This window comes from Tenrec ecaudatus, chromosome 8 (genome assembly GCF_050624435.1).
Source record: "Tenrec ecaudatus isolate mTenEca1 chromosome 8, mTenEca1.hap1, whole genome shotgun sequence".
Lineage (NCBI taxonomy): Eukaryota > Metazoa > Chordata > Mammalia > Afrosoricida > Tenrecidae > Tenrec > Tenrec ecaudatus.
The window spans coordinates 21,236,099-21,261,933 of record NC_134537.1 but is presented as its reverse complement, the minus strand read 5'-3'; the positions used below and the strand labels follow the sequence as shown (position 1 = coordinate 21,261,933).

At 42.4% G+C, this 25,835-nt stretch overlaps 1 protein-coding gene across 4 annotated transcripts in view; it reads left to right on the top strand.

Annotated features, from left to right (window-relative positions):
- Positions 1-25,835, top strand: part of PEX5L (peroxisomal biogenesis factor 5 like) — a 213,064-nt gene that overhangs the window by 43,158 nt on the left and 144,071 nt on the right. The window lies entirely within an intron of this gene.

Genomic DNA, 25,835 nt, shown 5'->3' with positions numbered 1-25,835 from the left:
GTCCTTTTGATTCTGCACTTGGCACATAAAATTGTCTGTTATCATTTTCCCAGGTCATTGTAAGTCCTTCAAAATATTTTTGTGGCTCCAGTGGTCCATTCCTTTGCATGGTTTCATCTGATAAATTGGGGTGCAGGTTCATAAAGCTTCTCATCACCGTGGCTCCACTAACAACTGCAAAAACTCCTTTTTAAAGTTCTCCTTCAATGACCAGATCGTACATGACTTGTGTAATCTGGTTTTTCTACCAAGTTTAATTCCTCTCAAGGTTTCTTCTGCTAAAATCTGGTCCTTTGTTATCCTAAAGGCTTTAAAATGGGCATCTGGCCAAGGCACGTAAACACCACCATCCCTTAATGCATGGATTACACTAGTGAAATAATAGTATGCTTCATGAAAACATTAATTCAATCAAGTGCTACTGCACAGGGCAATGGATGAATGGTAGTTTCCAAACAACGTGAGTATTACTGTCAGTCTTTCTGTGCGGTCACCAAAAACCCACACCGCCACAGCGCTTCATCATCTGTGCAATATTAATCGATGTCGGAGTCAAAATTTTAATTTCTGATTAAGCAACTTTTGATTACTTATATCATGTCAGTGGGAATAGAATGGAAAAACAGGGGCCTGGGAGGATAAAACTGAGCTCAGAATGGAACGATTTCGTTTTCACTACACACATTGTGCAGCCTCTGAGACTTCGTGGCCTCATCTACAGAAATAGGATCATAATGCCCCTCCCCCATTGTCCTTTGTACTAAGGATTAAGGAGACAATCTGCATGGATGTTCTCAACGTGACATGGTACCTTGAGTGGCTACCTAAGTACTCAGTATGCTTCCTTCTCCCTACATAGTGTAGTTAAACAGTTTATCCAGTAGACATTTAGCTTAAGGTATGGTTCAGAACAGATACTTTTTTTAGATGGATATATAAATATATCTATATAAACATGCAGATATAGGTACCCTGCCTTATTAACTTGCACGGAGATGTGCTAAATGTAGGTGCAAGTTTCATGCTGTGCATCTACATGGAGGATGTCCTCCAGAAGCAGCAGTTCATTTGCATGAGTGGCATGCCAACCTGCTCAATCTGGGTAGGTTTGTTGAAGACTGGATATGACAGCAGGCTGGTCAGGGCATCTGCTGGGCTCATTAGTTGCCAGGCTGGATTTGGCATGTTTGCCTGGCTAGCCTTTGTGTGTGTCCTGTGGAGTCCTTCCAGAACCTGCAAAAAACCTCCCAGATCGAGAAGTGCTCTACTTCCTCAGAGATGTCAAAGGGAGCCACAGCTGAAGCTGTTGAGGGTTGGCAAATCCAGGGCTCAGGCTGTGATCTAAAGCTGTGCTACTCAAATGGCCCTGAGAGCAGCAGGAGCCGCGCCCCTAGACACTTGGGAGAAATGCAAATGCATGGGCTCCCCTCTATAGCTCTGGAATCAAACTCTCTGGGGATTGGGCTCGTTAGGAAACTCTCAAAAAGAATGGTTCCAGATGTGTCAGAGTAGAGCTGTCCTCCATAGGGATTGTAACAGCTGGGTTTGGGGAATAAATCAAAGTCCTCTGGGGCTCACCCAGCATTATGTACATCAGAAGCACCCTCAGTCAACAGTCGCTCTCCTTTGCTTACTTGACACCAGCTATATTGGCTGTCCTTTGATATAAAACACACAGAGTTTTATAAAGATGATTATCCAGAAATAATTAAGTGAAGATGTAATAAATATCTTATTTATTCCCCTTTGACCCACTAAAAAGTTGTATCAGTTTTTCTAAAAATATGAATGGGAAATACAAATACACACGGAGGAAGCGTCCAGAGAATTCCCTCTGAATAGACACCAGGGAGAGGAAGAGCCCTGCGCTCATGCAGAGTGCGTTGGAAAGTGGATTATGGCAGATGCCGACGTAGCTAGGTTAAAATTTTAACACCTTAGCATTTTACCTCTCTTTTGATCCATTGTAAAGTTGTTCTAGTTTTTAACATTTTCTGTTTCTCTTAAATTGTTTTTCTCTATTTTATTTTGTTATTGTTGCTCATCTTTTGTTTGTTTCTGTGTTTTTGTATGTTTTTTAGTCTGTGAAATCCAGAATGAGACAGTAACTGAATTAATAGTTACTTGGGGGATTGGCAGGGAAGTTGGCAGCGTAAATGAGGAGCTAATAGGAAAGGGTACGTGAGAATGATGATGGCAACAAATGTACAAATGTGCTGAACACAATGGATGGATGCATGGATTGTGATAAGAGTTGTATGACCCCTCCAATAAAATGATTTTTAAAATAAAAAGAAGGAGTACAATAAAGTACAAACTGCCCTAAAATTGATTGTGGTAATTGTTGCATGACCCTTCTTGATATGATTGAACGATTGAATTGTATGATATGTGGATTATGTCCCAAGAAAATGAAAATAAAATTTTAAAAGACACCTAAAGTGAGAAGAAGAAATAACAAATAAAAAGATAAACCCACTGCCCTCTGGTTTGTTCTGACTCAAAACAAGCTGATAAAGAGCTTCAAAGGCTGCACATCTTTATGGGGCAGATAGCCTCATTTCTCTCCCTCTGAATCGCTGCTGCCTTTCATTGTCGATCTTGTGGTTAGCAGACCAAGGCTTACCTAACAGGGCCTGTAGGGACCCTGTACCTTGATATGAAATTATCATAGTCACTGCCATTGAGTTGGTGCTGACTCATGTGAACCTATGAGACAGGGTAAAACTAACTGTCCCCATGAGTTTCCGAGATGGTAACTCTTTACCAGAATAGAAAGCCCCATCTTTCTCCTGTGGAGAAGATGGTGGTTTCGAACTGCTGACCTTGCAGGTAAGCAGCCCAACACCTAACCACCATGCCCCAGGGATCCCGTACCTTGATAAAGGAGGGCAGGGGGTGGAGGGAGGCAAAGGCTTTCAACCCAGTTAACTATAGCCTTCCCTATCTTTCCATATTCCTAGCTCTAAATTGATTGCAAGTGTTTGCTTTTGAGTAGTAGATGTTTTGTTGGTCAGAAGAAGGGCGTGCGTATTGTTCCATGGCCAACGTCACTTCATCTCAGATGAGCCACGGCCACTGTCGGTGTTAGCAGCCCCGGCTGGTGCCGCGGGGGCGGGTCCTGCAAGAAGGCACATGTGCGCACAGCAGTGGTGCTGCAGGTGGCCATAGCCATTGCCACGACTGGCCATCGGTTTCCCGGAACAGGAGTCCCTGAGCACCTGAGCAGGAAGAACCCATGTGGTCCAGAGCAGCTGTCACTGCTAATAACCAAGCAAGCTGTAAGTGGCTAAAAGCTTCGGGGTCCCAGAGCGAAGGACTTCACAGAGTTTAAATTAGCCTCTGTGTTTCCAATTTGGGGGAAGGATCGAAGAAAATGCCATTTGAAACTCTATCACGTGTGACTTTCGTCGTGTGTTACATACGTGTGCCTGGGAGTTCTTCCTCAGAATATCCTAAAGCAAATGTGGGCAGTACCAAACTGTGTTTGGTTTGATTTCTTTTCAAACGCTGCTGGCGCTTACAGACTTTTTTCCATCTAATTATAAAGCTCGTGTTTCATACGGTTTCATATAGTTATAGGAATGCATTTCATAGTTACATAATTTCCTTCTAACTATACAGAGCCCTGGTGTTACCGTGGTTCAAAGTCAGTGGTTCAAACTTACAGCCATTCCGTGAGGAAAGATGTAGCCGTGTGCTTCCATAAAGATTCACAGCCTTGGGAAGACGATGGGCAATTCTATAAAAGTCAGTGGGTTTGGTTTTGGTTTAGAATATGCCTACTCATGTATGAAGTTCAACCAAATGTAGACGAAATTAAAAGCTTCTCAAATTCACCATCCTGAGGCTATCTCTGTTAACAGCTTGGGGGCAATCTTACATGTGTCACCCTATAATCACATGCACACAATTTCATGTCAGTAGGACCTGACCATACCTGAGATTTTGAACCTACTTTTCCCTCTTCCTGATATCCTGGAGATCTTCAAATAAATAAGTAGGATTTATTCTCCTCTGGTTTTATTATCTAGACGGCATTTTCTTTCATAGAGTATCATAATGGACATAACAAATCACAGACACCTGTATTCACAGACATCTAGGTTGCTCCTAGCTTTCCACGGTGCTTAACGAGTTGGAGGTCAATGTCTTTACACTTGGACATCCTTGCACTATTTATGGTTGTATTATTAACATGCAAAAGTACACGTGAATTTGGCAATAGAAAGGCAGTTGCATTGACAAATTTGATTCCATCCGCAACATGCCCTATGAGTATCCCTCCCACTGACGGTGCACCAGTGCCAGCTCACCTGACAGCCACAGCCCTGCCTCTGCTTTGAACCCTGGCCAAATTGCTCGTCTCAAAGTGACATCGCATTTTAATGTCTCTTTCTTTCCTGTCTCACGAAGTCAAAGAAACGTGAGTATAGGGCACATATGAACATAACAGGATAGTAGGAGCCCATCTGGTCAGCCTTTGAGTTAAATGGGCTGTGCTGTATCCAAGCAGTTTTTCATTTGTAAGCTTGAAAATATTGCTTCTTTGAACCTCTCTGGAAGACAAGCACATACCAAGTTTTTTCCTCAAGGAAACATATCAGAATAACTTAAATGAATCAGCATATGGCTTCAGGCCTCTTGTCGTTTTTTTTTTAATAAGAGATTTATAATCTTGGAAAAAGCCATCCTTTCCAAGATGGTCCAATACAGTCATTATAAATAAGTCAAAAACAATATCAAAAGCAGGCTGTGAAAAGATTGGAAATCAGGACCCCTAGGTCTGCCACCAGGCAGCGTGACGACATTATAAAACTGGCCTTGGTTTCTTCCTCCAAAAAAATGGAGGGGGTGACGAGATAGTCCTTGAGGTCCCTGCCATCTGGGTAAGGGATCCACATCCCTGCCAGCTCCGCTCTTGACACGTTAATTCAACTCTAGCTTCCTATCTTGAACGTGACAATACATAAAACCAACCCACTGCCACCAGGTCAATTCCAATCCACAGCAAATGCATACTCCACTTATATGTTGGTCATATGTAAACTATCCATTTTTATTTTAGCAACATTTAATAATGAGGAGAATCTGGAGAAACATTGTGTGTGTGTGTGCATGGGTTTTTGCATATGTGTGAAAATCTGTTTCCAGTCATTTGTTTCTCATGCATGTCTGAGCTTCTACCATCATCCAGGATAGAGTTGAAAATACAAGGTGGAGAAGAAAAAGTCCCCTACCTATAGAAGCTCGAGTTCTGGGAGGGGGTGGGGGTGGAGGACAAAATGAGAGAGCAGATTTTGACTGACAAGAAATTTCAAATTGTACCTAAATAATTTCAGATTTCCCAGTGATTTGATTTCTTGGCTGCTGCCTCCAGGGGTATTGATTGTGGACCCAAGTAAAATGAAACCCTTGACAATTTCAGTCTTTTCTCTGTTTATCATGATATTGCTTATTGTTTTCTATATGTTGAGATGTAAACCATACTAAATGTTGTAGTCTTTTGCCTTCATAGTTAAGTGTTTCTTGTCATCTCGGCTTTCAGTAAAAATGATTCAGTCGTTTGCAAATTTCAAGTTGTTAGCGATCGTCCTCCAGTGGCTTGACACTAGGTGCTTGCAACAAGGGGCTGAAATATAACAATTGGGAGGATGGTGCAGGACCAAGGCGTGGTTCCCTCTGTTGTACACGGGACCCCATGGGTTCCCTCTGCTGTACAAGGGGCCTATGAGTAAAATCCCCTTGATGACACCTAACAACGATCTCAACCTCTGATACCACATTTTTTATACAGTTCAGCTTCTCAAAGTATTGGCCTACAGATTGAATAAAGGTAGTGAAAGGATACAACCGTGACACACACCTTTACGGATTCTATTATGCCCTTGTTCTCTTTGAACCGGGTTTATTTATAGGTTCCCATGAGCATAATTGCATGTTCTGGAAGTCTCGTTCTTTGCAATGTTATCCATAATGTATTATGATCCATCTGCACATTCAAATAGTCAATAAAACTCAACGAAACATCTTTTTGATAGTCTCTGCTTTCAACCACGATCCATGTAACACCACCGATGATAGCCCACCCTACTTACACATTTTCTTCCGGACCCAGCTTGAATTTCTGGCAATTCCCGGCCATTGTGCTGCTGCAGCCATTTAAAAAATTATATTCAGCAAAATTTCACTTGTTATGGTATTAAGGACATGGTTCCATAAATTCTGCATTCCGGTGGACCGCCTTTCTTGAAAGTGGGCATAAACATGGATCTCTTTGTTAACTGGCCAGGTATTGTCCAGACTTCTTGCTTCGATAGTGATTGCTTTCATTATGGTACCCATCTGTTGAGACATGTCAAGCAGTGATCGTTAACTCCTAGGGCTCTGTTTTTTCACCAATTCCTTCAGTATAGCTTGGACTTCTTCATTCAATACCATCAGTTCTTAATCATATACTGTCTCCTAACATGGTTGAATGTCGACCAGTTATTCTTGGCACAGTGACTTCATCTTCCTTCTATGTAACGCCAATGATGGAGTTGCATCATCCAGCATAAAATGCCTTTTAGAAAACTAGAAAAGTTTGATCTTTATTGGTGCTATATGATTGCTTTTTAGTGGCAGATCCTAACCTTCCTTCCTCTTTAAAACATTCAGATATTATTTTCAGTGACCTGGAAACCATAGATCATATTTCAAATCCAAAGACACTTCTCTGGTTAAATAGGGACTACATGCAGTAAGGATCTTCCCACAAAGACAGGCTGTGTTTACGGACAAACTGATCAGCAAAGGACTATTTGAGGGGTAAAACATTAAGCTCAAGGGCATCGCTCTCATTGCTGAAATGAATAATCAACTTCCTGCAGGTGGCTATTGTCTCACCTTGTGAAACTCGGAGTGAGTAATATCAGCATCCTGGCAGGTTGGCATTTGGCACCTGGGAAGTCATGCCAGGCATGGCAGGGTCCCAGTTGGGATCCAGCTGAGCTAGACACTAAGAACATGTCTCTTAAAAGAAGGCGAGAAACGGCAAATGACAACAGGGAAAAAAATGAAGATCAAAGAAGAAACTCAGTTTTATTACCTACTTCAGGGGTTTTCCAGGGTCCCTGGTGACACAGTAGGTCAAGCACTGAGCTGCTAACTGCAAAGTCATCAGTTCAAATCCGCCAGACTCTCGTCAGAAGAAAGATGAGGCAATCTAGCCTGTAAACGTTAACCACCTTAGAAACAGTAGGGAGCAGTACCACTCTCTCCTGTAGGGTGGCGATGCATTATCACAAATTCAGATGACAGAACTCTTAGAGTTTCTCCTCATTTGGGTCTGGAGAAAGACTTGAAATTTTGCATTTCTGGCAAGTTCTCAGGTGACACTGATGCTTCTGGTCCAGGACCAGCACACTTTGGGACCCACTGGTAGAACAGTGTAGGATGCATGCTTCAGATTCAGTAACTCTGAACCAACAACAACAACAGCAAAAACCCTGTTTTAGAAACGAAGAGTCTTGTGACTGTGCCTGGTCATGGTCTGATCTGAGACACAATGAGTGCCTGGGACAGTAGGGTGGGTGCTCAGTGGGAGGGGCCAAGATGCTTGAAGCTGAAGACTGAAGATGCGATGCATTGCGAACAGACATCCTGGGAGGAGATCTCTGATCCCAATTGTGTGGATCGAGGTGGGGAGGGGTTAGAGGAGAGCTGACACATTAATTAGAGACTCTTGGGTCCTCCAGGCCTAAGAATAGGTTGGTGGAAACATGCTATGTCTTTTGCATACATGAAGAGGAGTGCCTAATCTACAATCTACTCAGAATGGTTGGAATCAGTCTGTGAAAATGCCAATATTTAGCAAGTGTTGACCCACTCCACTGTGAGGATGAACCTAACACGCACTGAAGATAAATGCAAGACTCTTTGTACTTAGCTCTTTGATATACAGTAATTTAAACCGAATGACCAACTCTTAGCTTTGCCATCTTCAGATTTAAGTACCTTGAGGATTTTTCCATTGTAAATTTTCCATCCTTGAAACCACGTAAACCTGGCAATCCTGAACTGCTGCCCCCTGCTGGCAGCTGAGGAAGCAGCCTGACTTGGGAAGCTAGAGCCATTGAGGGACAACAGAAAAGTGGGTGAAGGGAGACGTTGGACAGTGTATGATATGAAAAAGTAATGATTTATAAGTTATCTAGGGTTCATGAGGGATGGGTGATGGGGATGGAGGGGGGAAATGAGGAGCTGATACCAGGGGCTCACATGGAGAGCAAATGTTTTGAGAATGATAAGGGTAACGAATATGCACATGGGTTTTGTACAATTGACGTATGTATGGATTGTGATGAGTTGTATGAGCCCCCCAATAAAATGATCAAAAAGTGTTTAAAAATCAATATATCTGAAAATGTCACTTAGGATTGTCTCTTGTTTGTTGTACTGTGATGCTGGAAGCTATGTCGCTGGAATGTTAAACAAACGCAGGGTCACCCAAACTGAACCGATGTCAGCAGAACTTCCAGACTAAGAACAGACTACGAAGAAGAAAATCCCATTTCAGAGGAATTTGCCACTGAAAGGCCTATGGACAGCAATGACACATTGTCAGCTACTAAAACCCTGAGGGACAGAAGCAGAACATTGTCAGAGGTAACACAGGTCAGAAGGCACTCAAAATACGACTGAGCAAGAGTTTTGACCATAATGACATAGATGGTGTAAAACCTGTGGGAGAAAAGTCTTTAAGACCTTCAATTGCTGGTGAGGCTTGTCTCGAAATGAGAAGAAACAGCTGGAAACATCCATTAATAATTGGGGCTTGAAATGTATGAAGTATGAATCCAGAAAAATTGGAAGTCCTTAAAAAATGAAACACATAAAGATAGATAGTCTAGGCATTAGTGAGCTGAAATGGGCTGACATTGGCCACTCTGAATCATAAAATATGGTTCACTGTGTTGGGAAGCACACAATCAAGAGGAATGGTGTTTCATTCCTTATCAAATGGGATATTTCTAATCTATCTTGAAATACAATGTTGCCTGTGATAGGATAAAGTCTATCCACACACAAGGAAATCCAATCTATGCAGCTATTATTCAAATTTATGCACAAATGCCTAAAGCTAGTGGGAAGAAATTGGAGAATTCTACCAATGTCTTCAGTCTGAAATTAATCAAATATGCAATCAAGTTGCATTGATAAAATTATTAGCAATTGGAATGAAATTGGAAATCAAGAGGATGGAAAGGTAGTTGGTGATAGAAACAAAGTTGGAGATTGCATGATAGAATTTTGCAAGGCCAATAACTTGTTCATAGAAAATATCTGTTTTACAACAACACAAAAGGACTGTATACATGGACTTCTCCATTTAGAATACACAGAAAAAAATTGACTACATCTGTGGGAATAGATAACGGAGAAGCTCAGTGTCAGCCATTAAAACTGAGACACAGACCTACTGTGCACCAGCCCACCAATTGCTTACCTGGTAGCTTGAAGTGAAGATGAAGAAAATTAAAACAAGTTCATGTGAGCCAAAATATGACCTTGAGTATACCTCACCCAATTTTCAAGAACATCTCAAGTACATTTTTTATGCATTAACCATGAATGACAATAGAGCTGATGAGCTCTGGGATGCCATCGGGAACATCATACATTGATGCCATGGGCTTAAATGGAGCAAGTGTTTTGAGAATGATGAGGGTAACAAATGTAAAAGTGAGCCTTATACAATTGATATATGTATGGATTGTGATGAGTGGTATGAGCCCCCAATAAAATGATTTTTTAAAAGAACATCATACATGAAGAAATCAAAAGGTCATTACAAAGACAAGACAAGAGAGAAAGAAAAGATCCAAGTGGGTGTCATAAAAGACTCTGAAATTACTCTAGTGTAAAGTTACTTTACAATAAGTAGCTAAAGCAGATGGAAGAAATGGTGATGTAAAAGAACTGAAAAGCAAATTGCAAAAGGCAGCCCAAGAAGACAGACTCAAATATTATGATGAAATGTGTGAAGACCAAGACCTAGAGTTCAGAAAACAAAAAGGAAGAACATATTCAGCATATCTGAAGCTGAAAGAACTTAAAATATTCAAGCCTTGAATTGTAATATTGAAAGATTCCAAGGGCAACTTATTGAATAATGCAGAAAAGCTTCCAAAGAATACACAGAGTCACTGCACCAAAAAGCACCGCCAACACCCCACCATTTCAGGACGAAGCATATGAGCAAGAGCAAATGGTACTGAGCGAAAAGTCTCAGCCACACTGATAGCATTAGCCCAAAGTGAGGCTCCACGAAGTGGTGAAATACCATTGGAAATGTTTCAACATGCTAATGAAACGCTAGAAACACTCACTGTACTATGCCAGGAAACTCTGAAGACAGATACTTGGCCAACTGACCGGAAGAGATTCATAGTTAAACTCATTCTAAGAAAAGGTGAGCCAACAGAATGCTCTAAGTATAAGACAATATGACATGCAAGTATAATTTTGCTGAAGATCATCCAACAACAGTAACTAAAGTACATTTACAGAGAGCTGCCACAGGTTTGGGCTAGATTCAGAAAAGGGATATCATTGCTGATGTCAGATGGATCTTGGCTGGAAGCAGAGAATACCAGAAAAATGTTTACTTGTGTTTCATTGACTATGCAAAAGCATCCAACTGTGTGGATCATAAAAATCTATGGATGACTTTGAGAAAAATTGGAATTCCAGAATATGTAATTGTACTCCTGTAGAACCCGTGCATGGATCAAGAGACGGTTACGTGAACATAACATCAGAATAATGCACGGCATAGAATCAGGAAAGCTGGACATCAGTGTTGTGTCTTATCACTATACTTATTCAATCTGTGTGTTGATCAAATAATTGGAGAAGCTGAACTTTATGGAGAAGAATGCATCATCAGGATGGAAGAAGATTTGCTAACAACCTGTGATGTGCAGTTGACACACCTTGTTTGGTGAGAGTGAAAAGAGCTTGATGCCCTTGCTGATGCAGATCAACATTTGCAGCCTTCAGTATGGACTGCCATTCATTGTAAAGAAAATGAAAACACTCACAACTACACCAATAGGTACCAGCATGATAAACAGGGAAAAGATAGAAGTTGTCAAGGATTTCATCTTGCTTGGATCCACAAGTAATGCTCAGGTAAGAAGCAATCAGGAGATCAATGACACATTGCATTGGTTTAATCCGCTGCACAAGCCCTCTCTACTGTATTGAAAAGCAAGGATGTTACTTTGAGGAGATAAGATGCACCTGACCCAAGGCAGGGTCTTTTCAATCACTTCGTATGCATGTGAAAGCTGGACATGCATATGAGGTGATTGAAAATTCCATGACTGGGATCAGGCATACCTTATTTCCCCAAAGTAACCTCTTTGTGGAGGAGCAGTGTATGAGAGGAGGGCCCTTGGTAAGATGGCTTGACACCGTGACTGCAGCAATAGGCTCGGACATGAGAGCCATGGTGAGGGTGGCCTAGACCTGGCAGTGTGTCTCATTCTGTTGAGAATAGGATCGCTATGAGTAGAACCAACCCAATGGTCCCTTGCTTTAGGTAATCCTTCCAATGAATCATCTCCATTAGAAGAGGATTTATCCTTGATGGGATAAACCATTACCATTTGAGTCCCATTAGCACAGTGGTTCTCAACCTCCCTAATGCCTCGACCCTTTAAGACAGCTCCTCATGTTGTGGTAACTCCCCCCACCCCAACCATAAAATTATTTCCGTTGCTACTTCATAACTGTCGTTTTGCTACTGTTATGAATCGGGCAATCCCTGTGAAAGGGGTCATGACCTACAGATTGAGAACCACTGCGTTGACATGACATGTTTCACTTCCCTTTCACTTTTTGATGGAACTCAGCAGTTTTTAAAAGGGGAGAATTCCAATCTGCATCTCAGTAGCACAAGATAACAACATGCACAACTGCCTACAGGTTTCAGATACCATGGTAACAAGAAAGTAGTCCTATGTGATGGAAGAAAGGGGCCTCAAGCCTGGATCCTGGTCTTTTTGCTGGAGTGAGTTCACATTTAATTATCTTCAACCAAAAGTGCTCCTTTGTGTGTGTGTGGTGCTCTGTGCCTCCGTTCTCTATGTGATAAAATTCAATAAGAATGAGCCCACTTCGGTCCTTTGCCCTCCGTACTCTGTGCTGTCAAAGGGACCACTGCGTTTGTAAGATCTGATGGAAGAGAACTCTGTGCTCTTGGAGGTGACTGGTGATTGCTTGAGGGAAATAAAGAGAAGGGCTTAAAACTTAATTCCAAGCCAGTTAGAGAGTCAAGATGACCACTCAGCTACATCTCACTCTTCAAAGCCACTCCCTCCCACTGCCGCCATTTTTATTTCATTGGGTTTGAAAGCCACTCCATCCATACTCCTGGGATGAGAAGGGCAAGGTCCTAGTTTGCCACCCTCACCCCACCCTCAGCCATTCCCAGAGGGATTGATCTGCCCAGTGGTGTTAGGTGTGAGAAGCAGAGGGCTCCGTTCTGTGTTCTCCAACACCATGTATGTCTCCTGACCCACCTCCACTGTTTGGGAGAAGCCAACCCTCTCTCTTGGCTGCACACTGCATGAGGAGAACACTCTCATCAGTCTTGCTCACCAATAATCCCACTACCGGACACAGTACCTGGTATGTATTGAGGGCTCACTAAATACTTATGCAGTTAATGGACAAATAAAAAAATATGAATCCACACAATTCAGACACCCATTTTATAAATGATGGAACTGCATTTCCAGAGTAGCTAAGTAATTTGTCCAAATTGCCAAAAACAAATGGGTCTATCTGAAAGCCGGACCTTTGTACTTCCACAGCACTGCTTCTTTGGACCTCACCCACTAAACAGAACCTCTACCCGGGCCTTGGGAAGGCTGTTTGGATGGTGAGCATTTATAGGAGTGGAAGCAACATTCCAGACTACATCATCTCAAAAACCTTGCATGACTGAGCAAGAACGTATTTGATAATCCACTCGTTCGCTCATTCTGCAGATATTTATCGAAGCCTCTCTTGGCAGCTCTGAGGCAATGGCATGTGAATTGAGTTCTCAGGGCCAGTTCGAATCAATGAGGCAGTGTTAGGGGGTACCAGTCGAAGGCTCATGGCAAGTTCCCATGTAGAGGAGATCAGGCCAGGGTGGCTGGCTGGCTGCAGAGAAGGACGGGGGTGATACGAAGTGTGGTGTGCCTATGCAGGCTGCATTCTGCAATGGTTTGTTAGCACACTGCAATGAGATACGTACCGAAGTTGAGAGTCTGTGTTTAAAAACTTTGAGAATCCATTTAATGAACACATATGCTGTGTCGGGCACTGCTCTAAGATCTGTGGATACAGCTGTGAACCAGACAGCCCAGGCCTCGCTGAGTGCTCCCATTCTGGCAGCAACAAACGCCTGTAAAATACCCTCCATTGGTAATAAGTTCTAGGAACCAAATGGAGGCAAGTTTGCAAGACACCGGGCTGGAGAATGATGGAGATATTATTTGTAATACTAAGGTCAGGGAGGTCCACTCAATGTAGATGGCACTGTAGTTGAGACCCAAAATTTGGAAAGGAGCCACAATGCACAGGTCTAGTGGAAGGCAAAGGAAACCATGACCGCAAAGCCTTAAGGTAGGCGAGCATCTGGCTAGGTTCCAGGAGCAGCAAGTGCGACAGGCACACCAAGAGGCGGGTAGTGTCATTCGAGGTTTGAAAGGGCCAAAATGCACAAGGCCAGATCGTGGCTGCCTAAAAAGGCCAATATGGCCAAGGAGAAGACCACTGCAGGCAGGTGGAGTTAGGACATCAACAAGGTGTTCATTCAGTGAGCTGGTTGGAAAATGAGGGTCGAGGTGGTAGCTGTAGAGGTGGCTGACCAAATGGGAAGATGAGTGCCAGGGCCGTGGTCGTGGTGGAGATGGTGAGAAGCAATCTGATGTGAGATTGACTCTTAAAATACAGTGAACAAAACTTGCTGAGAGATTGTATATAAGAGGTGAGGGAAAGAAAGGGCCCAAGGATTGTGTGTGTGTGTGTGTGTGTGTGTGTGTGTGTGTTACGTTAGAAACTGGGGGAGCAGTAGTTCGTAAAACATATATGGTAAAAGACTTGCAATGAATATTTGGAAGGTGGGAACGAGTCTGAAATCAAGAGTGTAGTTGTGTATAGAGATAATTCTGACTTTTTGTTTTTAATCATGTTATCGGTGCTTATATCCTTTTGGTTTTCGATAGCTGATGTCAAAGAGTCTATGTCATCAGTAAGAGATGCATACCATGCCTGCCCAAGGGCGAGACCCACGGGATTGTCTGTAAATTTGTGGTGCAACATTCCCACAGAGATGTGCTATGTTTTTATAAAAGTGCCCCTGTCATCAGTTACAACCAAAACATTTTTCATAAGCCCAGCTTCTATATATCGATATGCCTTCAAGGCAAACACCTATGCTACGTTATATTTTGAGCCATCTTGCATGGTCTCTTCAGGGCTGCCATTGTTACTCAAGTAAAAGGTGAAGCTTTCAGTCTCCTAGTTTCGTCTACAGCAGTGGTTCTCAACCCTCCTCATGCTGCGACCCTTTCATACAGTTCCTCATGTGGTGGTGACCCCCCAACCATAAAACTATTTTTGTTCCTACTTCATCCCTGTCATTTTGCTACTGTTATGAATCAGGCGACCCCTGTGAAAGGGTCATTCGAACCCCAAGGGGGTCATGACCCACAGGTTGAGAACCGCTGGTCTGTAGGCACTGAAAGCACGTGCTGTTTCTTGGGTTTTGGTGTTTGTTTTTATTGCTGCTGGTGAATTGCTGACTTGGTCCACCTGCCAGGTATTTTCACTACCATCGTGTGGTAATCCTTGTGGGGACCTGCATCAATAACTTTTTTGATAGTAGTAATTAAAGAAAGAGTAAAAAGTAAAGACTTCTGTTTAGTTGTTAATCACGTTGTAACCTATAATGTAACTCAATATAGAGATTTTGCAAAACAATGTCGTTCGTGCTCATATAATCCGAGAAACACTGCATTTAAAAAAAATTAAAACTGTAATCTGAGAAATGTTACATTTAAACAATTGACAACACTATTAATCATTTATTATGATTATGGACCCTGATTGGGCTTCCAGGCATGCATTGGACTGTCAATTTTGAGGTCTGAGGCTGAAACCACCAGGCATTAAGTGGGGGGGAGTAGTGAGAAGATAAGACTGTCCACTCCCTAACGGTCCCACCTTAGCAACCCTGGCTACTGATCATTACGTTGAGTCGAAATCAACTGGAGGGCAGGGTGTTATTACAGGATGACCATTTGTAATGCACATCTCTATGGATTCTGTGGGGTCTGTGATGGGAGAAGGGGGTTAAGAGGTAGCTAACAGTCTGAGTTTCCACACGGGGTGAAATAAACCCGAGTGAAGCTACAGAAGTGAGTCAAAGAAGATTGGGCCCAAGTAGGAGTTAGAATACTAAACAAAGACATTAAGACATTAAAATCTTATAAAGTATTAAAACCTTTCATTAGGATTTCATCTCTAAATCTTTAATTAAGACATTAAAATCTTATAGAGTATTGATGTTGCTTGTTTTTGTTTTGCCTAAGCAAAGATCATTTTTTGAAACTTAGAGATAGAATTACTATTGCCTCTGAATCTTATGTGCAAGCTCAGTTATCTAGGCAGTGGCTATAATTGCAAAACCTTAGGAAATTATCTCAATTTTCACCCATAAAGTACTAGATAAATAATAAAGGTAAATATTAAGCAGATATTCTCCCTACCAACTGATACAAAAAAAATCCCTTTAAGTTATATTAAGTGATTAAAATGAAGTACAGAATAACTGGTACCTATGTTACCGCTTGAGATTGAGTAGCAAAATAAAAATATACATCATATGTGTGTTTGCTTGGAGAAACATAATGAAACTGGGAGAATCCATAAGAACTAGTAACACTAGTCAGCTAGAAAAATGGGGATGATATAAGGATGAGTTTTCATTAGATAGCTTTTTTTATTTTACTTTCCTTTTCAAGTCTTTTAACCATGTAATATAAAATTAAATTTAAAAGAAGAATTATAGCACTAGGTGGCGTTGAGAGAATAACCAGGACTATTATTGAAAACACACTGTGCTGCCAATGAGTAGTTTCAAGCAGGCTGCTTGCCCCCCTCTGACTCTCTGAGCAGGCTGCGTGTTCCCCTCTTCCCCCCTCCCCTCTGGCTCTCTGAGCATCTTCCCTGGGGATGGGGAAATGAGTTTCTATTGTGGACTCTTCCCTGTACTAGACTTTTCAATCTTTACCGCTCTCAATTTCTACACACAGCCTTCCAACCTAAGTAAGATATTGAGCCAGGATGTCTGGCTTCTAAGGCAAAAAATGATAAATAAATAATCGTGTTATATTTGCTTGATTGCTGTCTTCTTACTCTGCCAAGTTCCATGTTTTACAGCCCTTTCTTTGTCATTTATTTACTCAATAAATATTGACTGAGCACCTCCTATGTTCAACATACTGTAGTATACCATAAAATACAAAGATTAAACCTAATTTTTCTATTGATCCTCTTAATATATTTCAAGTACAAAGAGGCAAGGAAAATCCATCCTCTTTGTCCATGATGTTAAGAGAGTCCACCATGGGCGTGGAATCAGGCAATCTTTGATAAAAATAAAATGGGCGCTTGCAATTGGGTCTAGGTAAAATTTGCTTGCTTTGACTGCTTGCTAGGTGAATAAGAATGTGTTCTTCCAATGAACGTTTTCTTCTGTAGAAAGAACGTGAAGTGCATTGTTTCAGTGCTGCATTTAGGTTTGAAAGAATTCATTCACTCATTTGTTTACTCCACAAATGTTGATCCTATCCCAGGGCTAGGCACAGTACTAAGAGCTGAGGGGGTAGAAAGATGACTTAATCCTATCTCAAGTAGGTGTATAGTTGGGGAGTAATAACATATTCATAAGTAACTACAAATCTGGTAGAAATGCTCAGAGCCCCAGAAGTTCAGAACAAGAGTTTGAAAGCGACCAGTATCAGTTTAGCTGGCAAGGCACCAAGGAAGCAATCCTCTCAGTGCCTCAGGTAGAGGCTACTCTGAAGAGCCTTCTGTCACACTGACCCCAAATTAAATGGAAGCTCTGGAAGACTGAGACAGACTGTGAACCTCTCTCAGAAATAGAGTATTCTTGATTGTCTATCTTAGTTTAGGGCATTTTCTTTTTTTTAATCATTTTATTGGGGCTCATACAACTCATCCCAATCCATACATACATCCATTGTGTAAAGCACATCTGTACATTCATTGCCCTCATCATTCTCAAAACATTTGCTCTCCACTTAAGCCCCTGGCATTAGGTCCTCATGTTTCCCCTCACTCCCCGCTCCCCCCTCCCTCTTGAGCCCTTGATAATTTATAAATTATTGTTTTGTCAAGCTAACAAACAAAAAAGCCACTGACATACAAAATTTAAAAGAAGAGGAAATAAAGAAAACAATAAGCCTGCTAGTAGTTCAAGGTCTGTTTGTTGACCTTTAGGAGTGTTTTCCAGACAAGTCTGATGGGGTGCCACATCCTGGCCCCAAAGTCCATCCTTTATACTCCCTCGGGACCTCCTTGCTCTGCTTCTCCCGCCGCTCCATTGTACGCCCCAGTGTTTTGCCTCAGTATGGTGGGGTCAGCTCAGTCACACATCCCCCACTGTGTCTCTGGTGCTGTCATCTAGGTCATTTTCTATATGCTTGATATCTATTGAGAGCTCTGGTGCCCAAATGCATCAGCGTTGACATCTGATATTCATAGTCCACTCAAACATGATGTCATCAGATTAGAAATTAATCTAGCCCCACTTTGTCCTGCAGATTAGCATGGTTAAAAACCTCCAGTCACATAGATGAAAAAGTGCTCAATTCCATTTTTAACACAGTTAACATTTATTGTTCCCTCTCTATGCCTACTTAAAAGCATCCGTTGTTTCATTGCATCCTTATATCAGCCTTACAAGTTAGGTCTTGTTATTGATGTGCCCGTTGTACAGATGAGAAAATGGAGGCATAAATCTAGATTGTTATCTGTAGCAATACAATTACAAAGTGGTAGAACTGGGACCTCAATTCTGCTCTTTGAAATTCTAAACCCATGGTTTTAACCACTATATCATTAGTGCTCAAATTTTATTTGCATCAGAACTACCTGGGGGGAGGGGGTTGTTAATAGCCCCATCCCCAGGGTTTTGATTGGGTGGGTTGGGAGTGGGGTCAAGAATCTGCATTTCTAACAAGTTCCTAGATGCTGCTTATGTTCCTGCACTTGCTACACTTCAACTGCAGTTGTTTCCTTGATAAATATTTATGCTACTTCACTCGTTATTAGAATAGCTGCGAATTCTTTAAGTCTTTGAATGAACCAAATCACAGAGTGTTTAAGCCAGATAACCAGTATATTAAACCTCCGAATTCAATCATTCATTTCCTTCCAAATAAATGCATAATCCTTTTCCATTCAGGGGACAGCTGATCTTTCTACCTAAATTATGAACCATTTAATGGTAGTTCAATAGCATTATGATCACCAGCTTCTAATATGTTCAGTGAATTCTTTTCCTTCATACGCAGGTGGGATAGTAAAACTCAGGCGTAGAAGGGCAGCTTTGGCTAAAGGAAGTATGTGGTGGCTACCTTAGGTACCACTTTTGTCTCTTCCCATGGCATACCTTGCTTCTCGCTGATGGCATTTGTCCCACACTTGTGGTTACTTGTGGATTATCTCCCACCGCTTCGAAATCATGAACTTCACCAGGGTCATGTCTGTCTCCCTCTGCACCACAACTTCACCAGTCTGGCACAGTGCCTGGAAATACATGCTGCCTGGTTGACTTGCTGCTCTGTGATTCCACAATCTTATAAGGAACAAATCACAATCCTAGTGATAGCAAATCTGCCTAGCTATCTTGAGAGAAAACTTTTTAAATAATATGAACCATGTGGGGTGGAGGTGGAAGAATTGTGTTAACACTCACCAGACAGGAAAAAGAGAAGAGATATATTTGTGTTCCCTATTCTTAAGTCTTTTTTTCCCTAAAACACTTTTCTCCGGATTTCCACTTGCTCTTAAACGATTCCTAGGCTAGCATATGAAGAAACACACGTTGCTTAAGGGAAACCACAGTTTAATGAGGCAAAAACAAAAAACCTCCTATGAATCTTATCCAGCTGTGTGGATGTTTCTTGCCAAAAAGTGTAGGAGTCGGTGTAGTCAGAGATGTGCGTGATTGGTCATATGAATGGATGTCTGGAGGCCCAGATGGGTCGTAGGCTCTGTCAGGAAGAACCAGTGACTGTGTTCTCATTGTCTTGCTCCAGATGACACAGTAGCCGCCCCTACCCTTGTACGTGAAGGTGGGCGGGGGGTGGGGTGGGGTTGCTGACTGAGTCATTTCTCGCGTATTCTTGGTTTACATACACGTATCGTCTCTTCATAATCGTCCTTGCTGATCTGATGCTTGGGACATAGCAAATTACTGGAACAATAATAATAAAGATTGAGGGATTAGACAGGAAACACTTTATATGGACTCCTAAGAGTTGAACGAATGGAGTACTTTGCAGTTGCTTACATCAGAGGTAAGCACTAGCTCCACAGATTTCTACCTTAAGGAAAACCTTTAATCCGTGAACACTGTGCTCATACTCAACTCACCTGGTGACATTTGTTGAGTTATTATCTGGTGAAATCCTAGTGGCCAATTGTTGAAAAGAAAGGATGTTACTTTGAGGTCTAAGATGTGCCTGACCCAAGCCATGGTATTTTCAATTGCCTGATATGCATGTGAAAGTTAGACATTGAATAAGGAAGAACAAAGAATTGATATATTTGAATTAAGGATGCTCACAACGAATTTTGGAAGTAGCATGGACCATCAAAAGAATAAACAAATCTGCCTTGGATAAAGTACAGCAAACAGTCCTTAGAGGCGAGCATGGCAAGACTTCATCGCATGTACTTTGGACATGTTGATAGGAGACCAATCCATGGAGAAGGACATCATGCTTTGTAAAGTACTGGGGCAGCTAAAAAGAGGAAGACCATTGACCAGATGGATTGACAGAGTGGCTGCGTCAATGGGTGCAAGCATGAACAATTGTGAGGATGGCACAGAACCGGGCAGTGTTGTTGAACATAGGGTCACTATGAGTCATGACTGACTGAATTTGATGGTACCTAAGAACACAATGCAGAATGACAATAAAAGCATAATCATTGTCATGCCTCCTTTTAAAGCTACGGTGGTGTCTTTCTTCTGATAGCATCCTCTGGGGGAGTGAAGGGGAACATCTGGCAGACCTGCACTGGTCCTGAGCAGTTGGTTGGTGGCCTGTAGTAGGGAAAGTAGAAATGGCTTAGGAGATAGAACTCATGGTGTTCTTTTCGCACAAGACTTCCTCTGGACTCTCAAGTGTGCTGCCATGGTTTTCCTTTTTATTATAGGCACATATATGTCTGCTTCTTGTATTTTATTAAATTTAAAAGCTAGATTATAGCCCTTTATGTTGAAGGGTAGAAATAAGTTTGTTCAAAAATGGTTTCTGATCATTAATTAAATACCAACATCTCTGTTACGTGATGAGGGTTCCATAGTAAATAAAACCTACATGCTTCCTATGTTTATGAACCCTCGGTTTATGAACCCTCGGTTTATGAACCCTATGTTGTTTATGAACCCTCGGTTTATGAACCCTATGTTGTTTATGAACCCTCGGTTTATGAACCCTATGTTTATGAACCCTATGTTTATGAACCCTATGTTTATGAACCCTATGTTGTTTATGAACCCTCGGTTTATGAACCCTATGTTTATGAAGGCCTGAGACGTGTCTTAAGGAATATCTAGGGAATGGAGACTCTAGAAAATGGAAGCGTGGTTTAAAATCAGGAAAGGAGTGTGGCAGAATTGTGTTCTTTCACCATACTTATTCAATCTGTATGCTGAGCAAATTATCAGAGAAGCTGGTTGATAGGAAGAAGAATGTGGCATCAGGATCAGAGGAAGGTTTACTAATAACCTGTGATATGCAGATGACACCACCGTACTGGCTGGAAGTGCAATGAACTTGAGGCCCTTGTTGATGAAGATCAAGGATTCAGCCTTAGGCATGGATGATGACTCAATGTAAAGAAGACCAAAATCTTGACAACTGAAGCATCATGACAAATGGAGAGAAGGCTGAAGTTGGCAAGAGCTTAGAGGCAAGGATGGTGAGACCTCAGTCTCACGTACTTTGGACATGTTCTCAGGAGAGAGCAGGTCCTGGAGAAAGATATCACACTTGGGAAATTGGAGTGGCAGCAAAAAGGGGGGAAGGCCCTCAAGGACATGGATTGACACACTGGCTGCAGCCATGGGCTCAGGCACAGGAGCAATTGTTAAGATGGAGCAGGACTGTTGTGCATGGGGTCACTATGGGTTGGAAACACCTCGATGGTCCCTAGCAACAACAGCAGAGAACACGCATACATTCTCCCAATGATCTTGGGCAGGTTACTTAACCTCTTAGCCTGTAAACATATACTTTTGGGGAACACAATTCAATCCATACAGATTGAATTGTGTTCCCCAAAAGTATAGGTTGAAGTCCTCACTATTGGTACCTGTAATGTGACCTTGTTTGGAAATGGGATCTTTGAAGATGTTATAAATTATGTTAATGAATCATGTGGGCCTTGATACCTGCTAGATGTGTCTTACTCCAGAAGAGAACAGGAGAAGAAATAGAGTCACGCGGGGGTGGGGGGTGGGGGTGGGGGTGGGGGTGGGGGTGGGGGTGGGGGGTGCCATATAAAGATTGAATGGAATGGAATTTTTCCACAGACTTTTTGAAGCCCCCTCACATCTATAAGCCAACTACCATCAGAAAACATCAGGGCTTAGCAAACAATGGAGGAGACAGGGCAGAGTCAATCCCTAGGGTAAGCAGAGAGCATGAGGTCCCATGGAAGGCCTGGTATTCAGACTCCTAGCCTCCAGAACTGTAAGACAACACATTTCTGTTCTTTAAAGTCCTCATTTTATGGTATTTTGTATGGCAGCCCTAGGAAGGCAAGATAATGCCTTCACTTTGGAAGATTTCTGTGAGAATTAAATTAGACCAAGCATGTAATGTATGCCTGCCACATAATGAGTATCCCATTAATGCATTTTCCTCTCCCACTTAAAACCATGATATGTCCTGCTAAAATGTCTGGCCGGAGCTCTGCATCAGAAAAAAATGGATGTATCATGTGATTTTATAAAAAGCCCAACCCGGCTGAATCAAATGGAATGGAGAATAGGAATAGAGAAGCGGCTTTAGAAAGAAGTCGTCCTCTAAAAAGAAAAGGAATAAGAGAGAAGAAACTATCTGAAAGAGAACGAACTGGTTCTAATGGTGAAGAGAGAGAGAAACATCAGGGAAATTCCACCTGGGACATTAGAAGCACAATTAGCAAGTGATTCTAAAAAATGGCTGGCCTTGAGCTGGTCTGAGGTGTAGAAGATATTGGAGAATGCTTGTGACTTGGAGAATCTCTGTGTTAGCCTGGGTACACTAGAAAAACAAATAAACAGGAACTCATATGTATATAAGAGAGAGTTTTATACCAGGGGTAAGTGTACATCAAGCAAGCATCCCAACCCAGTGCTGTCCAAGCCCATCAGTCCAACATTAGCCCATATGTCTGGCACCGATCTACAAAGTCCTCCTCCATCTCAAAAAACAATGCCAACTGCAGGATGAAAGCCAAATCAGTGAGCAAGTAAGCATCTCAGTGCTGTCAGGGGTCTCCACACAGGTGCTCCATCACCCAGGGCTGCATCAGGGTAGTTCTATGTGGCTTCTCCTTCGGGATGTCTTGCAGGAAGTGAGCCTTGCCAGCTGAAGCAGGAAACAGCCTGAGGCACCTGCACCCTGGTCTGACCATCAGAGAACAGAGACTTGAGAACCAGAAAGGCGAGGCTCACTGAGCCATTGCTCTCTTCACCCTTCAATGAATCCCACATGTGTTTATCGGCCAGGTTGGCACAATAAACTTTAACTATCTCAGTCTCTAAAAATTAGGTTGTCCTTTCACACCCACTGCCATCAAGGCAATTCCAATTAATGGTGAATCTGTCTAGGGTTGCTGAGACTGTAACTCTTTTTTCTTTTTTTTAACAAGAGCCAGGGTGTGTTTCGTTTGTAATTTGAAAACAAATGTTTCAGGTGTTAAGAAATCTGTATAGGTATGATGAAGACAGACAAGATAGCTTCTCGAAGGAGTCACGTTGACATTGAATCAGTACAGCTCCATGATAGAGCTTCTGTGACATCGGTTTCAGGGTAACCCTGCCGTTCTGAACCACACTTGAGGTGCTCACAGTGGTGTGAGGTTCAACACTGTCTGTCGAGCTCCCTCTTGAAAGAGTTTAATGACAGCAGGTGGCCTCATCTTTCTCCTGAGAAGCAGCGGGTGAGTTTGAACTGCCTGCCTTGCAGTCATCAGTCCAATGCTTACCCAACCACCAAAGACTCCTTTGACTGCATAGAGCCTCGATTATAATCCTGTCCTGTCTGTGGGGGTGTCTCTTTGGGAGCACATAAGAATGTACCGATGATAGCATAGCACTTATATCTTTAAAGGTGAAGAAACTTTGGGGTCTTGCTCAAGAGAAGAAGAGTCTGAAGGACATTTCACTGAGTTGAACGAAGTCGAGGTAGAGGAACACAGATGAGAAAGTGGAGTCCAGGATTAGACCGACTGGGCTTTGAGTCACACCTGTAAGGTGAAGGCAGTTACCATCGAGCCAACTCCAGCTCATGGCGACCGTGTGTGTGTGTGTGTGTGTGTGTGTGTGTGTGCGCGCGCGTGTGCGTGTGTGTGTGTGTGTGTGTGTGTGTGTATGTGTAGAGCTCTGCTCCGTGGGTTTGCAGTGACTGATATTTCAGAACTAACATGCTCGGCCTTCTTTGAAGGATCCTCTGGATGGACTCAACCTCAGACCTTCCCATTAGTCGCTGAGGGTGTGGCCCATATGCCTCAGTCATGGGCTCCTGTCATGACTCCTTTGTTCTCTACTCGGGGCTGTCAAGTGACTGCTCATTCACAGAGACCCAACATGGCAGAGTGGAGCTCCCCACAGCTCTGCACAGCCAATAGCAGACATGGGTAAGGGTGGGACGAGCTGGGGCTTCAAAAGTTCATGGAAAAATTCCAGGATCCATCCATTCATTCCTCTTCCCGGTGAACTATTTGAAGCCCCCACGCAGCTGTTGAAAGCAGAGACCTCGCGGTTAGACTCAGAGCTCTTGTCTTAGCTGCCATATGTTTTTTGCTACTGGACCACTGTGTGGCTCTGTGTCTTCCTCTGGAAAATGGCCACACTAAAAGCGTAGCCCTCAAAGAGTTGCTGTGACATAGGAGTGACCTAAACGTGCATAAAGTCCTCAGAATACTAACGCGATAATGACTGCCGTGCTAGGCAAAGTAATCTCTCAGAGCCCCCAGGACTACTTATATACACCGGAACTGCAAGCACCTCCTACAGATCCATTTCAAAGAGGTGTTTGTGAGCGTTCTACTGGAAACAATTGACCCCTGCTGCATACGATGTTGGAAGTTATTTTTATTAGCTTGATGCTATGGGACTTGTCTCCTCGGTGGACCATGACATTCTCCAAGAAGGCTGACAGTTCTGCATACCGTCGTTTCCACAGAAGTAGAAAACTGGCACATTCCTTGTTTTGTATCAAGCTGAAAGAAAATTGTTTTCTGCTGGGAGGCTTCAAAGTAGAGGGCACATCTAATAGGCACAGCAATCTTCTCCAAGGGTGACTCCCTGAACACTCTCCCCTAGCCTCCTTCTTGCTCCCATTTCAGGAAATGGTTTAAATCAACAAACACCCTCCACCTTCCTCCAGGCAGAGCACACCATCCTGAGACTTTCACATAAAATAGCACTGCAATTTTCAGATTTCTCCAATAATCTTCAAAATTGGGTGACTCTCTTGCACATCTTGTAGCACTAAGTCAATGGGTATTGGTTTTCAATACCCCTAAACACTAATGAGTTCTTCCTTAAGGCACCTTTGATGAACGTAGGTTCTTCTTTATTTTATTTATATTGACTTCTATGCCAGCTTGGTCTCCCCGAATCTTAGGATCATGATTGGATTGATTCAAACCACTGCTGCCTACACTGTGGGATTCAAAGGGATCCAGACCCACATCACTCTGCGGGATTCTTGCAAAATCTGGGGATGCTACATTCATATTTTCACCTTGGGCTCTGAGCTTCTGCTTTATCAGAGCTGTTGTGGATTTTTTTTTCATCCATTCAGCAAATATTCCAGAATCCACTCTGTACCAAGACTGTTTAGGGATCTTCATATATGGCAATGAACAAAAATACAAATTCACTTTGTCGGCTTTCTCACATTCTTCCAAACTGAATGTTGGGTTTGGCTCCATTCCTCATTCACAAGCAAAAAATACAGCATCTTGGGTAAGATATTCGTGTGCATCTCAGACATGATTGCACATTTTGGGGCGATAACTAGGAAGGCAGGGGTTGGGAGAAAATATTCTATTTTCACTACAAACTAATGAAGATTCTACAGGGATTTTTAGCCAAGCTTCTCTCTTTTCTTTATTTCTCTTCCAAATTTTGACTACCAGTGTATCTTAAGCCAAAGTAAATGTGAGCTTTACCTCTCCCACATACTATAGGCTTTGAAGAAGATATAAAAAAGGGCCATGACTGAACCAAATGGTTATACTAGCTGTTCCCTGGG